This window comes from Melanotaenia boesemani, chromosome 15, assembly GCF_017639745.1.
Source record: "Melanotaenia boesemani isolate fMelBoe1 chromosome 15, fMelBoe1.pri, whole genome shotgun sequence".
Classification (NCBI taxonomy): domain Eukaryota; kingdom Metazoa; phylum Chordata; class Actinopteri; order Atheriniformes; family Melanotaeniidae; genus Melanotaenia; species Melanotaenia boesemani.
Window position 1 is genome coordinate 20,762,532 of NC_055696.1, and position 16,524 is coordinate 20,779,055.

Genomic DNA, 16,524 nt, shown 5'->3' on the forward strand with positions numbered 1-16,524 from the left:
ATTGACTTTTACTCTTGCACTTTAAATCATGTACTTTATACAATATTTATTACAAATGATTTGCACTTTACTTTCTATGTCTGTTCCTTGTTATTATTTAAGAACTGTTGAAGCTTGTCTGTGACCTGTCAAGGGACAAAGGATGAAAATTAGCAGTAATGCTAACTCAACATACATTTGCATTTAGTATTTTTCTACTTATGTTCATTAATGTGCACTATGTCCCTTTTAAAGTGGATATTAAATAAAAACACAGGATTGAACTGCATTATAATTGGATTGGTGGTATCTTTAAAAAGTACCTGGAGATAATTTTGTCATGAAATAGCATCATAAATATAAAGCTAACGTGGTCATGTGATCTCATTTACAAATGTCAGCTCAGTCTGCCTTAAACATGCTGAAATAAGAAAATCTGAATTCAGACACAATGACTAAGTTCAGTGTCAGTGCAGAGTATGAGGACTGATTGGAGATGAGTGTGATCATGCAAATGTGACCACGCCTTTATGGAGTCTAAAGGCAGGATGGCGCGGACCAGAGACCTGGGCAATCAGCAGCAATCCTGGAGCACAAACCCATGCCACCCCACCACGATGATGCCCCTGGAACCACCCACAGAGCAGCAGAGGAAGGCCCCAGCCAGAGTCCAGAGCCATGGGGCACAGGCCCTGGCGGGCTGGTATCAGCAGCCGACCCCGCCGGGCACCGGCCACATGGGGCAGATTTTATTGCACAACTCACGGATAAAGTTATGGGAGCCAGTGGTACATTTACTCTATAGGCACCTGAAATATTAATTTGTTGCATCTACAACTGCTCAGAAACATAGAGTTAAGTACACACACAACCACAGCCTTATAGCAAAAAAAGTTGCTGGTTCAAGCCTCGGCTGTGGAGTTTCAACCAGTGGCCTTTCTGTGTGGAGTTTGCATGTTCTCCCCGTGTATGTGTGGGTTCTCTCCAGGTAATCCGGCTTCCTCCCACCATCCAAAGACACAAGTGTTAGGTTAAGTGATCATTCGAAATTCTCCCTGCGAGTGAGCGTGAATGGTTGGCTGCCTCTGTGTTGATCCTGCGACAGACTGGTCCCCTGTCCAGGGTGTCCAGCCTCTCGCTTGCTAATTGCTGGGATACACTCCAGCCCCCCCGCGACCCTGAATTGGAATGAGTGGTATAGAAAATGGATGGATGGATCATGCTGCTTTGCTCACATTATACATATTATAGTGCAGCAGTAGAGCAAAGGAGACCTCTGAGACAAGTGATAACAGACGTAAATTACCTTCTAAGCTAACTCTGTGCACATTTACATTTAACTTATGTTCATCAAGGTGCAGCATTTCCATTTCAAATACAATCAAAAAGAGGAATAAACTGTTTCAAAGTTGGTTTTGGACAAAAGTCTCACACTGTACAACGTAGTCAGGTAACTATTTTCTACCTTCTTACCTCTTACCTCCTGATAAAACCTGTTATTTGTTTCTATCTGAGCTCTGAAGAACAGTGTTTCCTGACATCACAGGTTGAGAGATGCCTGATAAGATGCAGCTTTGGAGCAGATCCCTGTGCTTTGAAAATCGATGCCCGTGTCTCATGAACGAGAAGATGGAAATGTAAACATGTTCAGGTCAAATTTTGGCTTCATCATGGTTATTGGAGTTGATTTCAGCTAGTCTAGACAAGTGTTGTGATTAACCCTCCAAAGCCATAGCCAGTTTTTGCTATTTTAGTAGAAACACACATAGAAGATGAACCTTTTTAATCCCAGTCAACATCTAGACATGTTTTCAGAACAGCCTCAGTTGTTAGATTATGAGGCTAAAATGATGTAAAATGATAGATACAGCAGCATAAAGGTTGACCAGAACAAGAAATAACACACAGATCAACAGTGACCAAGCCTTTTCTCATCTGCACATCATTCTCTCAAGTCTTGGCTTTTAGGAGAAAAAAATCTTGGCATTAAAACAAACACACAACAGAAGCTATTTACATATTTACACTTTTTTCTCCAGCTGTTTTTCGTTATTTGCTGTTATTGATGCTACAATTTACCTACTACGTCTCCTTGGCTTTATTTCAGCCATAGAGGGGCATTATTGTCCTTCTTTTCAGACACACATAGAACTTTTTGCTCAGTGGTTGATCTTTGGCTGCTCCTGATTAGACATTACCAATTTACCATGTAGAGTCTCTGAATAAACACTACATTTTGTGGCTGGATTGTAAAATTCCTGGAAATTCCTGGAAATTCTCTGTAGATCACCTTAAGGGTAAGCTATCCATCACAAATACCCCACACAGTTACACACCGTTCCTCAGAAATTGTTGAAAATATAAGTGATAGCAATTTGGAGATGCTGACAATCTAGTGGGTTAAAATGGTTCAGGAGAAAAATTTCCACTTCTCTGGAAATATGAGTCTGATCCTTGTTCAACAGAAGCTAAAACAAACCTCTACAAACCTCTACAATTTCACAATAAGCGAAGGACCCATAGTTAAATTATGATGATGATATGGTTATTTTTGTATTACTTCATTTTCCTTTACAAGGATCTTTTCTTTCTACAGTCAGCATCTTTAAATGCTATTAGCAGACATGCAGTACAGACAAACACACACACGAAACAACATAAATGCAGAGATAAAAGAATGAAACACACACTTACCTCAGTTTGCTGATTCGGAGTATCTGACAGGGTCCGGGGGATTTCTCTAATCACCTAAGATGAGGAGGTAGAAAGATGCGGTCAGCATGTGAAGGATGGGCATTCTCTAAGCTGATCATCCCCTCCCAGGCCCATATTATTATTTCCCAAGTTTCTCCAATTAGGGAGCGCTGACGTGGGATCAGTGTACAGATCTCACACAGTCATGGCTCTCATTACAGGGAGAGAAAGCCGAACCGAGTAAGAACCTAGAGACTGGATCAGCAGAATTCTTTAAAAAAAAAAAAAAAATCCTTCATGATTGAAGCTTGAGAGAGCTCTGGAGGTCGCTGGAACTCTCTGAGCTCTCGTTTCAGGTTAAGCTTGTGCTGTGTGGACTTTTGTTAAGTTTTCATGTAAAAATCACATCAGTTTGGCCTTTTTTTTTTTGCAACAGAGCAACCAGCAACTAAATTTAAAAAAGAGGAAAAGCAATTCATCAACAGCAGTAGCTTCTGTTGATGCAGCCACATTTATTAAAAATCGTTAGCATACAGTTTTCCCTTTACTCTCACAGTAAGCATTTTACCTGACAAGCTCTTTATGTGACTTTGCTACCAGCGTTGGGAGTCTGGGGAACTACTCTAAGCTTATGACCAACACTTTTAAATAGGCTGAACCAGACAGTTAATAAGACGTCAGGTTATCAGAAACATAAGAGATGGCTGTTGTTGCTGACTGCCGATCTACAGATGAAAAAGTGAAGGTGAAACATTGGCTGAGAGGAGTTTTTACTGTGTGTAATGGATATATGTGTTGAGGGTGATTACATGGTGACACTGAGAAACAAATATTAGGACTAACTTCTTCCAAAGTAATAACAATCTAATAGGTAAGAACTGGCAACAAATTTACTTTCAGGGACTTATTTAGACAGTTGAAAATAAAGAAATAATGAAGAGTGAAAGCTTGGAGATGTATTTACAGTCTGTCTGTATTTATAGTTTTTACAAATTCATAAGAATTCTCTAAACTTGTACTAATAATGCAATGATTGATTCTTGACTCCATCTGGACAGGTTCAGGTGTCATCCACACCAACTAGAACAATCACAATGTCAGCATCCACACTGTCCACCAGCTGAAACCCCAACCCTATGATCCTAAAATAGACTTTGATGAGCAAATGATCAGAAGACCAAAATAGACAAGAAAAGTGAGGAGAATCTTCTGTTCTCGCAAGACTGATGCCATTTTTCAGGACACCCCAACCAAGATCAGTTTGATGACATCAGAAAAGAACAAACTTCAGAAACATCAGAATCAAATAAAGATTGGCAGTGTAACTTTTATCATTTTTAAATATCAAATTGGGATAAACTGTTAATTGTGCAATTAACAAATCGTTGCTGATGGAAAAAATTGGGGGTTGGCACTCACATAAAAGTCTCATAGTATCTTTTGGGCGTTCGTGGTTCAGCAAGTCGTGCTTTAAATACAAAGTCCAGCCCATCTATGCAGTGTCCTCAAGCAACACGCTGAACCTCAAGCTGCCCCTAATGTGTTTTTTATTGTTATTTATTGTAAAGAGTGAACAGCCCTCTTCATCACAAAGATAACTTGGTAAGATTCAAGGAAAGTTAAGCGAAAGCAGTAAAACCTGGAAAACACTCCCCCTGTTAGTCTGCAGGATTTTGTTGAAGCATCCACCAACACCAACTTTTCTCAGTGGTTATCATGATGGCCATCACCATATCATGAGGATGTTAGAGTCACTGACGAATAGCAGAGGAATATGTAAGGGTTGTGTTCTAACTGCAAAAAAATTAACGTTTTAAATTTCACTCAACGCAATTCATACTGCTATTTTGTCTGGATCTCAAATTAATTCAGTTCAGCATCAAGTAAACCTGAGTAAAAGCTTTAGTGACTAAACTTACCAAGACTTTGTTGTAATCTAATTGATCTAAGTTACCTGCAGAAAAAGCACATACAAAGCAGGAAAACAGATTTAATCCACTATCACCCCTCCTACTTCTTTTTATGGGCCTACTTCTCATAATGGAACATTATTTTTGCAGTTTAATATTCCAGCATCCAGGACGTCAGGGAGCCAACGCCAACACACAGTTCATGTATGAGACCATTTCTTAGAATAACCCGGGGAGTTTTCTGGTGACATGAAACCAAAAAGTATAAAAATGGAGCGTAAAGATGAATACTCCTCAGTAGGATACAAACTTATTTTTCCCTGGTTTTCTGAATAAAAGTGTGATTACTTCACTGCCATCTTTCCTGCTCTTTATGCTTACAATAGAAACACTACTAATTATATTACTAAATACATTATTCAATACTGTATATCACACCACAGTCTGATATGCCTGATATTTGCACCATAGGTCATCACACTAACATAATTCTTTAAATATGTCACAGGTTGTTTTTATTTAAAACCTTGGTAGCCCAGTTTTCCACCCGTCTCTCAAAACTTGTTCCAGTATTTTCTTCTTTTTTTTGCCATAATCTGCTGTCATCTTCATTTACGTTACAACAGATTGCAGTTTAGAACAATGTGACACAAGCTGTTTTGTAGGTAAGGAGGGCGGCAAAAACAATTTCCATCAGCAAAATCCAGCATCAGTGCAGAGAGCTGTTAGCAACACTGGTGACACACCTGGTGTTTAATTAATCCATTTTAGGATTGGGGAATAAAAAAAGTGTTTAAGGAATTAGCAGCTCAGCAGAGAAGAGCTACTGGACATACGGAGGCTTAAAAAAGTGCAGGAATCAGCAGCTTTTACTTAACAGCAACTTGTAAAAATGCTTTAAAAATTAAACTTATGGACTGTAAAAGGGTTAGCAACAGTCAGTGTGTTTGCATATGCAAACTGTCTGTAATACAAGTCACACACGTCAAGAAAAAAAGCTCAAGGTGCTAAATTTTCATGGAATAAAATGACACCACCGCCCACAAGCACATCTCCATAATCTCTCACATGAATATGAAAATTATAGTTACTATAGTCTCTACTCTACTGGGTTTTGATTGGCCTGTCCTCCTACACATTTTATGAATAAAACACCATTTAAACACATCTTTACTGTTGCTAATCACATCTAAAATCAACACAAAAAAGGAATCTGCTTTCATGTTTTATGTACTCTGTTTAACAGTAAACCTGACCAATCAAGCAAAAATAGAGGAAATCTTTGATAATCACTAACGTAAATGTAGCACCTCAACATATCCAGTGCAACACAGCAGGGTATGAGCTTAAAAACATAAATACATATAATCTGATGATTTGTAGCTCAGACAAAATTATCTGCTTATTCCTCTTTTCTTTTTATGTGCAGAAACAAAAATGCAGTGATACAGTGTTTCACCAGTTTTCACACTGTAAAAAGTTCAGGCAAACCAGGTCTGATAAAGAACGTCATTTGCTTAAAACTTGACTTATGTCATCGGTTGCAATTTGGTTAGATTTAAGCATTTAAAATTGTCACAAAGGAGCCTCTGAAACTTACACTTGACAGAAATGGTGACCCAGCCAATGTCACATCTTTCCTGAGCTGCAACGTTTTCAAGCTCATTAACGGGAAGCAGGGATCTTGACACCAGTTTTGCAAATGTGCTGTGATCCCACAACCTTCCAAGTAGAATCCGGCATGCTATGTGGTGTTAATGTCTGCAGCTTGGCTGGAACTGAGATTAGCATTACAGTCCCAAACATCCTAATTTTATGGTTAGCTGTGCAGACCCCACAACACATCTGTGAGTGTAAATAAAGGCAGTTCTGCTGCAGAACTCTGGTCTCCATCCAGTATTTCCTTAAAATAAACATTCTTATTGTAATGCTGTTCCTCATCTTATTGGTCTGGTATGTAGTTTTCTCTGAGAGATTTATGGAGGTGCATAAATAGATAGTTTGCAAATATTAAGTGCTGCATATAGATGACTGCAAAGGAACTCAGTGGGCCCTTGCAAACTAATGAGGATGGCAAACATATCAAACAGGATGAGCAGCCGAGCAACTGCTGTAGATGTTATGAGGGGTCTATTTTAAGGTAGGCCATGGTCTAGATCAGGGGTGCCCAATTCCAGTCCTCAAGAGCTACTAACCTGCAACTTTGAGATGCATCCCTCCTGCAACACACCTGCATCAAATGAATGGCTCGTTACCAGGGCTCTGCAGAGCTGAATGACATGCAGATGAGATTCAGGTGTGTTGGAAAAGGGATGCATATAAAAGTTGAAGTATATAACTTTCGAGAACTGGACTTGAAAACTGGTTTAGTTGAAAGAGGTCTGTTAGTCTAATGCCAAACCAACAGTTTTTTTGAGAATGTGAAGTTGACACCACACTGAGTATGGAGTAATTGTGTTTGTTTTGGCTCAATGTATGAATCCTGCCTGCATCGAGGCTTTATTTTGGCTGCAAAAACCCTTCATTCATATCATGATTTTATGCAAAACCTTTAAAACTAAGATCTAAAAATCATGTTTCCTTGCCCCATGTCTACTTGATATGTCAGAATAAAACATCTCTGCCAGTTTTATAACTTTGCTACCATTTGAGCAACTGACTACAGACTAAGAGACCATAAATCGAACAGACATGAAGGTGCTCCAGTTTTGCAGATCTTAGCTTGTTCATTTGCAACTCTTGCACACAATCACTGCCAATCTGTTTGTGAACCCAACATGATAGTGCACCAATCCCAACATGCAACCCAACCATAGGAATGCACTGACCATAAAACCATTTGGGGTAATCAAATCAGAATCCAAACTAAAATCAGAAGAAAAAAACACTCATGTAACCTTTGTATCTGGATAAACTGCACAGTGACTTAACCACATGGAAGAACTTATCTTGATGGTGGAGGTGGGAACAGGCTGTCACTGGTCATCAGTTTGTAGAATCATCAGAGGAACGTTTGCAACAATATCAGCAGCGTTTATGCTTGACTGCAGCCTGCATGCAGAGAGCCCTCCATCAGCACGTCCTCACAGTACTTATCATTCGTCTGATGTAAGAAGGGAGCCACCCCCCCTTTTAATTTAATTAGAGTCTCATCTTTTAAGAAAACAGTATTCATTCCACAGATGCAGCCAGCGGCCGTCCTGCTGACAGAGACTGAGCTCTGAGTGCACGACACTCTCACCAATGTCACTTTTGTTAATCACTTCTTTTCTATTCCACATGGAGAGCTCAAGAATGCAGCATCCATTACACACACCGCTGCCCAATTAGAGCAGGAATGTGAATTAATGAGCAGGTCGAGGCGGGTTAATGAAGGGTGGCGCGGATCTGCTGAGGACTCAAATTAAAAACTATCTTCTGTCCGAATAAAGTTTCATTCTGGCACCCTCCACCTCTGGCTTACTGTTATCAGTTTAGTGCTGCCTTGTGTTTGTGCTATCACTTCTTAAATTATGATGCAGCGCTGAGAGGATGCTGTGAGGGTGGACGGCGGGGTGTGATAGTCACAGGCTGCTGTGAGCCTGAAAACATGAATTTGTTGTCACAGTTTCATGCAAAGAAAATTAAACCGCATGAGGAGGCACAAAGGCAGCAAGGAGCAGAAAATATTTAGAAAAATGACCCATTGATGATTTTATATCAGATTTTATGGGTCTTACAAGTAACCTAATGCTTCTTTTTCAGTTTCAGAGGGGAAACACTGTCGCCTTGAGATGAAATTATACCCGGAAAATACCCAGGAAAATGTAAACGACCAGTTCAGGTAAAACTTAGACATATATATATATATATATATATATATATATATATATATATATATAGCTGCTTCTACATTGATTATCATTTTATCATCATGAGTGTTTCTATAAAAAAAAAATGAGAAAGAAACGTACTAAACGGAAGTTGTACAGTCTACAACTTTTTACAAAATTCAACCAGATGTGAACCATGCTACCAAAGTGACATCCAGCAACTTTTCATTAAATCCTACAATTCTTACTGTATTTTTTTTTTTTTGGGGGGGGGGGGGGGATTTGTTGAGAAGCGATTACTTTTACTCGACCCTTGCTGATGTAACGAGCATTTTTTTCCCAGTATCATCTGTTGAGTAAAATACATATTTATTTGTAAAACAACATCATGTCCCAAACACGGAGCATCTACCAACAGGTTAAACTGCTCACTCTGTTGAGGATTTAATGCAACAGAATAAACATGATAATAACAACAAGCAGAAGAAGAATAAAGGTTGGTTTTACACATGCTACCCAGCGCAGCTGCGTTTGGGTGTTAAAGCAACACTACATATGTTTCCGACCTTAGAGCTCCAAGTCATTTTTATGTTACACTGACATTCATTATGCACATTGCAGGCAACGAGTGCTTGAGGCTGAGAAAGCAGATGCAAACACACACACACACACACACACACACACACATATATATATATATATATATATATATATATATATATATATATATATATATGTGTGTATATATATTTATATATATATATGTGTATATATATTTATATATATATGTATATGTATATGTATATATGTATATGTATATATTATTTTTTCGGTTCCAAAGCATCAGTTAAAAGTTTTGTTTTACTTCCTGACACTGCATCACGGCAACAACTGGGTATCAACACACTGGCTGTTTTGGACGTTCACCAGGGATGAGTTATCAAAGAAAGGCAAGAGGAGATTATTGGAGGAAGTGAGGAAAAGAAAGAAAGACAGTAACATAGTAAGAGATTAGACAAGAGTCAACAGAAGACAGACTTTTACTAGTTAGCGAGAGCTCAGAGAAGAGACAGGATGCATGACACATGCTGAATAAGCCATCTTATTACAGGGCACAAAAAGTGTGGAAATCTGCCAAAGTTCAGTGGTGCTGATTTTCAGAGGGGCTTTTGGCCAGTCTTGTACCATATGATTGTAAAATTATAAAATATAAAATAAACAAAATACACCTGTACAGCAGAAACGAACCTGCACGCCTCATGATTTACAGGACCTGAAATTGCTGGTGGAAGACACAGCAGGAGAGAGCATGATTTCCTCCAACATCACACAGTTTAACCAAAGGGAGCAAATATACTTGAAAAATACTAAATACTACTAACATACTAAAATACTAAATCGTGACTCAGTGGGTAAAAAAATAGGCCTCAGTTACTTGGGCAGCCTGCAGAAGTGGTTGACAGCTTATTTGGCTCAAAAAGGATTCAGAAACTCTGAACACTGCAACTATCCCAGCTGAGAAAAGAACTTTTGCAAACCAATCAAGCTGCACAGAACCAATTCGCTCTGAGGGGAAGCGATATCTGCATGGAGAGGATGAAAAGACACCTCATGTGGAAAAGACAAACTCCTGCCATCATTCTTGTTTTTATATGTAAACTAATTTGGAAAAATTCAATAAAATAACAGTAAATGGGAAAGAAAACTAAGAAAAAAAGTGGAGGGAATTTTTCTTGTCAGACTGTAAATCCTGTTATCAAGCCATCAGTATTATAACTTCTCACTTTCAATTTTCTATCTTCACCCTATTTTCAGTCATTCACCAATCCTTTTTTTCTTCTTCTGGCATTTTATTTTCACTTTCCAGATTTCCATCTTTATAAGTCCATTTTAAAGTCTGTAATAGATTATTTTGTTTGGATCTCTACATTCTCCTCAGCCATCACCTCATTCACCGTTTACAAAAACGTACTCACTCAATTACTTTAAAAAGTGTGTACATAAACTTGTAAGTTTATGTACACAGTTCCTAAACATTTCTATCCATAGCTGCCACCACTTTGCCTGCACCACTGGTTTGTTCATATCTGCACAAGCTGTTCTTTGCTATGACATGTCCTTCACAATAGTAGTGTGATGCTGAGAGCAAATGCACAATTGTGAAATCTTATCCTATGAACATATGACAGTTCATGATAAAGTAGTGGGAGAAGATTGAATTAGAGGACTTAAGATGCTAACGGGTCTAAACCAATAAGCTTTTCCTATTATTATATTCTTCATTTCCTTTCAGTTTCAGACAGTGTAGGTAAAGTGAGGTTATGTGATAATGGGGATGGCCCTAAGACAGCCTATTAGCTCATTAGCTTGAATCAGTAGCTTAGTGAAACATTCCTGGAATATCAACAACTAGGTTTTTATTTTTCTCACTGTTTTACAAGACAAAGCCTGTAAAACACTAATCTGCATTAACTGCTGACATTTATCTTGCTTTTGTTGTAATGTTTTTTTTGGGAACTTAATAACATGCAAAGTCTGATAAAAAAAAAAATAGCAGATGAAACAACTCTAATGACATGATATCATCCTGGAACATTAGCATAATGACATACCTAATATCAGCATTTTAAACAACTATGTTAGTACATTATCATCCTGTGTTAGCGAATTGTCATCTTGTAAAAATGATCAAGTTAGACAACTATACAGTCCCCAGTAGCTAAGCCTGAATTTTAGGCTCAATTAAAATAGTTTTTAATTATTTATTTATCTTTTTTTAAAAAACATGTGAAAGTCTTTGGCTGCATAGTTTTCCTAAAAAAATATATTGTTAATTGTTTGGTCATCTTTAGCATGTCAGCATACAAAATTCAAACATTTAAGATGCTGAACAATGTCAGCATGCTTATTTATTTATTATTTTCCTTTTTTTTATTGCTACCTTAGCATGCTTTCTTAGAGCCTTTTGCAAATATGAAAGAAAATTCAAAGGTTAATTTAATTTTGGAGATAAAGAATTCATAGAATTGTCAGTCAAGCTGATTAGCTGAGCATCTTAAGCTTCTTATGAAACCATTGTTGAAAACAATTTAGTCAAAATGTTTTGGTTAAACCCTGCAGCAGAAGTAAAAAAATAATGATAATGGAGAAAACATGACTCCTACTTATTTCAATCATAGGTGATCTGAGAAAATTGGTGTGTGATTTGACTCACATGCTAATGCCACAAACAAGGTTAATGTTGCTTAAGTCCCACACAGAGGAAACAAGGATTTCTAATTTGGGTTTTATCCCCTCTTCTATCCTTTTTCCTCTTCCTCACTGTGATGAGCTTAAACACAATGAAGTGTTGCACGTAAAACAGTAAGCAGAGCCATGTGAAAAGCACTCCTGGAGTGTTTTCACTGCCTACAGAATGTGTACTTAAATGATCATTGTTCCATTTTACATTCACAACTTAACGGATGGGTTAAAATTCTTACTCCATGCCCGGGTAAATCACAGATTCTGCTTCTTTTAGGACCAAATAACCCATAAAAATAGAAAACATCCCACTAGCTTAGTAACCATGACATTCAGCAATCCATAACTCAACACTTCCTGCATGGCACTTTGTTTTTCAATCCTAATTTTAAAAATTGGGCGACCATGGTCCAGAATACCAGAAGTGACCCTGACAATGGCCTCTGTCTATCCCCTGTAAATCTGAAGTGTTTGTGAGGCTACTGGCTGTGAGGATAGGAATGATAAACCTTCTTGGGTCCTTCAGCTCTCACAGCTCTGATGACTTATTACCACCAGTATCAAAGTTGAATGTTGTGCCACAGCTCCACAGAGAGCTGTGTTGACTGGCTTTTCGACTAAATTGTGTTCAAGTCCAAGCATCCGTCTACATGTACTGACATGTCTGCTGCGCAACTGCAGAAATACCCATAATAGCATTTTCATCCATTTCTCTGCATCCTCTATGCCTTTTCTTCTCTCAACCAGCTTACTCAACTTCATTCTGATTCTATACACTAACGCACACAGATTCTCAAAGGAAGAATAGGGCATATGCAATGCACTGGACACCAGGTAAAGTCATGGACACTGTTTTCTCTTGACCTTTTAAAAAACAATAACCCTTCACTAATTGTGTTTTTGCCTTGTTGCATCTGATTGCACAAGTTCTGGTTAAAAAAAAAACTCATTTGACTTATTTAATCTAAAAATGCTTTTCTACGTATTCCTTATTTAAAGTCTAAAATAAAGCATTTCATTTCATTAATTGGACAGCAACTGAACATGCCATGCCTTAATGAACACCCCCCCAGTGCAGCATTTAGTCTGTCTGACAGGATCAGAAAAACATTAACATTTATGAATTGCCTTCAACACAAGTTGTAACTGAAACTGAAGCTGAAACTCATGCTTTCTGTCTGATGATGAATTCATAATTTTCTATACTCCCTTTCTTTAGTTTGCTATTGAATATATGTATAGAGAGAAATTTTAAGTTATCCATCCACTGCTTTCTTTTACTGAACTACGATATGCCTGCATAAGGTCATGACATGTCACTCTACGAAGACCTCAGTATACTAAAAAACATTTTTTTCATAATTTTCAAAGTCTCTCAAACTGTCTGGAATATCTGTGCTAAAGTGACCTATGTCTAAAATACAGAACCTCATCACTTTTTCAGTCCGGTGAAGCCATTAATGCTACATATCCCATGTGTGAGAGCAACACCTTGTCATTGTTGTTAGGCAAAACATCCATTAGAGCGCAGAATAGACTTCAGAGCTTTCCTCCAAGTTCCACTGTCAGTTTAGACAATAGCAAACATGCCGACAGTGGAAGGGATCATAACGATACACACTAGCCATAAAAAAAGGCAGCACAGTAGATGGTGGTGGTCTGCAAGACTATTAAATAAATTGCAGTTTCTCCTTCCCTCCTTTCGCTGATTACACTGTCCTTGTGGTTTCTGGTGGTACTGCCCAGTTTGCTATCTGGCTACACATCCACGAGCTCTCTGAAAATTGACCAAAAACTCACGTAAGGGATGCAGAAGAAGGGCAGAAAGCTCCATCTGTATGCCTATGCAGATTTTGCATAGAGCATAAATGAAATATTAATTACTATCCTGTAATTCAAAGGTGGTTTACACTCAAAGTATTTTTTTGTTTTTTGTTGTATATATTTTATTTTTAGTATGTTGTAGATGAATTTACAGTGACAGTACTGTATTCTGACGCTTTGAAGTATCTTACATTTCAAAGTGTTCTCTTTAGGCTAAGATTACACATACAGCCCTTGAAGCTTTAAACAAACACTCCATTTATTTTGGGTATGTCATTTCAGACAGGAGCCCCCCCAAAAAAACATAGGCTTCATGATGAAAAAGATAAGTGGTATGAGTGCATAAAAGTGACTCATACCCTTCTTTCAAGCATCTGGTGGGAGTAAGTTGGCTGGTCAAAATGAGATCACTGCAAAAGGCCCTCCTTTGAGGCTTTTGTTTTGGTAATGTAGCATGGAAAAAGTATTATTTTCCATTTTTGCCAGCAGATTCCATCATCAAATGACATTTCTTCCCCAGTTTTAAAGCAAAATCGACCCTTCTGAAACATCGCATAGTGATAATCAGGTGGTTGTAACCTGCATTATTACCACGTGTCACTTAGTTCTACCACACTGACCACACCAACAAGTTCTTCAATCAAAAAAGCTTTAAATATGACCCACAGGGGCATCTCCAAAATACTTCCCATACAGGTGGCAGAAAGGAGTCATGCAAGCTTTAATCCATGAAACATGAGATCAACACCCAGATGTTACGATTATTTTTTTTCACTTCTTGATTATTTTCAGTAATACAAAATAATAATAATTCATATAAAATAATAATAAAATATTTTATCAACCTTTGGTTGGCTTTAGGTAATGACTTCTAAAAAATAGATTGTCCTGCCTCTGGCCTTATAGCATAGGGACCTTGTAGTATAGGGATATACAGTACTTCATCCCCCACAAACCTGGAATAAGTAGGGATAGGAGATGGATGGATGGATGGATGAATGGATGGATGGGTTGATGGATGGGTGGGCACTATGTGATATGGATTGGGGTTAAATAAAGAAAAGAGCATGATTAGAACTAACATACATCCCTACATTATCTCTTTCTAATCAGCAGCCTTTGCTTTCACGTGAAACCTTGTTTAAACGGTCTCCATATAACCACCTGTGTTTTGTTTGGGTGGCAATACGTTGTAGAGGTTTTTAGTTTAGGTTTTCTTTTTCATTTTTGTGTGCTTTATGTTATAGAAGTGGTTATTTCTAATGTGCATGTTGATTTTCTGTCCTGCAGTTGCTCTCTCAACCTCTAGAGATCATGTAGTCTTTAAAAGTTATTATAAGTCATTATGGCTTCCATGAACAAGCATCTCATAAGCTGTGTCCCAATTCAGGGTCTGCACACTTCGAAGTGCGCAGACTACGTAGGCTACAGGGTGTCCTCCGTAGTCTACACACTTCGAAGTCTGCTTAATGTTCGTGAAATGGGACAGCCTACCTAGTCTACAAGAATTTCCCATAGCAACAACACAGGACGTTGAATCACTTAAAGCTCTGAAATTAATTGAAAAGGAAACGTTAGTAGACGCTGAATATGGAGCGGCAACACCGACAGTAAAAAAAAAAAAAGAAAAAAAAAGAAAAACACGGTTTGAAGCTCTGTTGTTTTCCAGCCAGTACACACTTCATTAACCCCTTAAAAGTCATTGAATATCAAATATTACCGAATTTTAATGTCACCATTTAACAAACATGCTTTAAATGTACTTGATTTTGTAACGTATATACTAAAGTGTAGTTAAAAAAACGTACTTTTTTTAAAATAAAACTTTATTTAAACTTAATACGACTCTTCTGAGGTTGCTGATTCGCCACCGTCCTGTGCGCAATGAATTGTGGGAGAAAGAGGCCGTGAAGGATGCATCACCAGCATCCTTCGTTTGAGGCCAAACGAAGTGCGGATTCGAAGGGTGGATTCGGAGGGTCCTTCAAATTCTGTCAATTGGGACAGTACTTCGCGCACTGCGATGACGTATGTGGCCGACGAATCAGCACTTCGAAGTGTGCAGCCCCTGAATTGGGACACACCCATAGTGTCATCTTTGGGGGAAAGAGAGTCATCGTACCTAAACCTAAATGTAGTTTTATGTATCTGACCAGAACGGGTGTATGCACAGAGAAACACCTGTTCTTGAATGTGGCTGAGGCTTAAAGAACATTGGTGGAGGTTCAGCATAGCGAGAGGTGTTTGTCATTGTGGCCCGTCAGTTTAACCTCTATCAGTGCTGGTATCGATTCCTCTGTATATGTGGGGGTGTGTGTGTGCATGTGTGTGCGTGCAAACAGTAAGCATTTGTTTTATCTACAGGAGCTTAGTGATAAGAAGAGCATAAAAATGAGTTATCTTTGTCAACAACAGCAAAGGTTAACAAAGAAATGTGACAAAGATTCACTTCAAAGCTCTCAAAGCTTCTCATCCACAAACCCACTCACAGGGCCATGAGTCAGCATTGGTTGGCAATTTGATAGCTACTAATCTGTTCTGAATAGACAGAGACAGAATGAAAAAAGGATGAGATATGATGGAGGACGTGTTGAAAAGAGCCGAGGGCTACAAAGATAATGAGGAGAGGCTGCAAAATGAAATGACGAGCAGAAGAGCTGAGGGTGAAACAGAGATTCAAACACAGCAAGCAGAGAAACAAAGGAATGACAAAGATTCCCGGTTTCTTCCGGTCAGGAGAGTAACACAGAAAAAGGCAGTTGTTCGCAGCACCCTTCACAAATCCCGACCTAACCTTGGTATAACTTAATGTTAGAGTTGCATCACACCGTTGGACCAGACCTCCTCCATCTCTGACCTTTCAGATTCCCTGCTCTCTCCTGGCATTTTCACGTCTGACAGCATCTTTTCAGCATGGAGCAGAAAGAACATGTGATCTGTGTGTGAAATGACCTAATCCAAATTAAAATCTTCAACCGTGTATTCTGTGTGTTACTATAACTGCTGCCAACAGCACTTTGGTGCCAACAACTACTGTTTCTGTAGCTAATGGCTGTTATTAC

At 38.4% G+C, this 16,524-nt stretch overlaps 1 protein-coding gene across 2 annotated transcripts in view; it reads right to left on the reverse strand.

Moving 5' to 3' along the window:
* The window catches only part of sgcd (sarcoglycan, delta (dystrophin-associated glycoprotein)), a 409,702-nt gene that overhangs the window by 231,553 nt on the left and 161,625 nt on the right, over positions 1 to 16,524 (reverse strand). Inside the window, exons 1-2 of one of the 2 annotated variants that reach the window (XM_042008372.1) lie at positions 6,779 to 6,849; positions 2,674 to 2,727 (exon numbers count right to left, since the gene is read on the reverse strand). The gene's annotated coding sequence lies outside the window, so the exon portion shown is untranslated. Of the gene's footprint in view, positions 1 to 2,673; positions 2,728 to 6,778; positions 6,850 to 16,524 lie in introns of those variants that run through there. The other variant, XM_042008370.1, reaches the window with a different exon arrangement.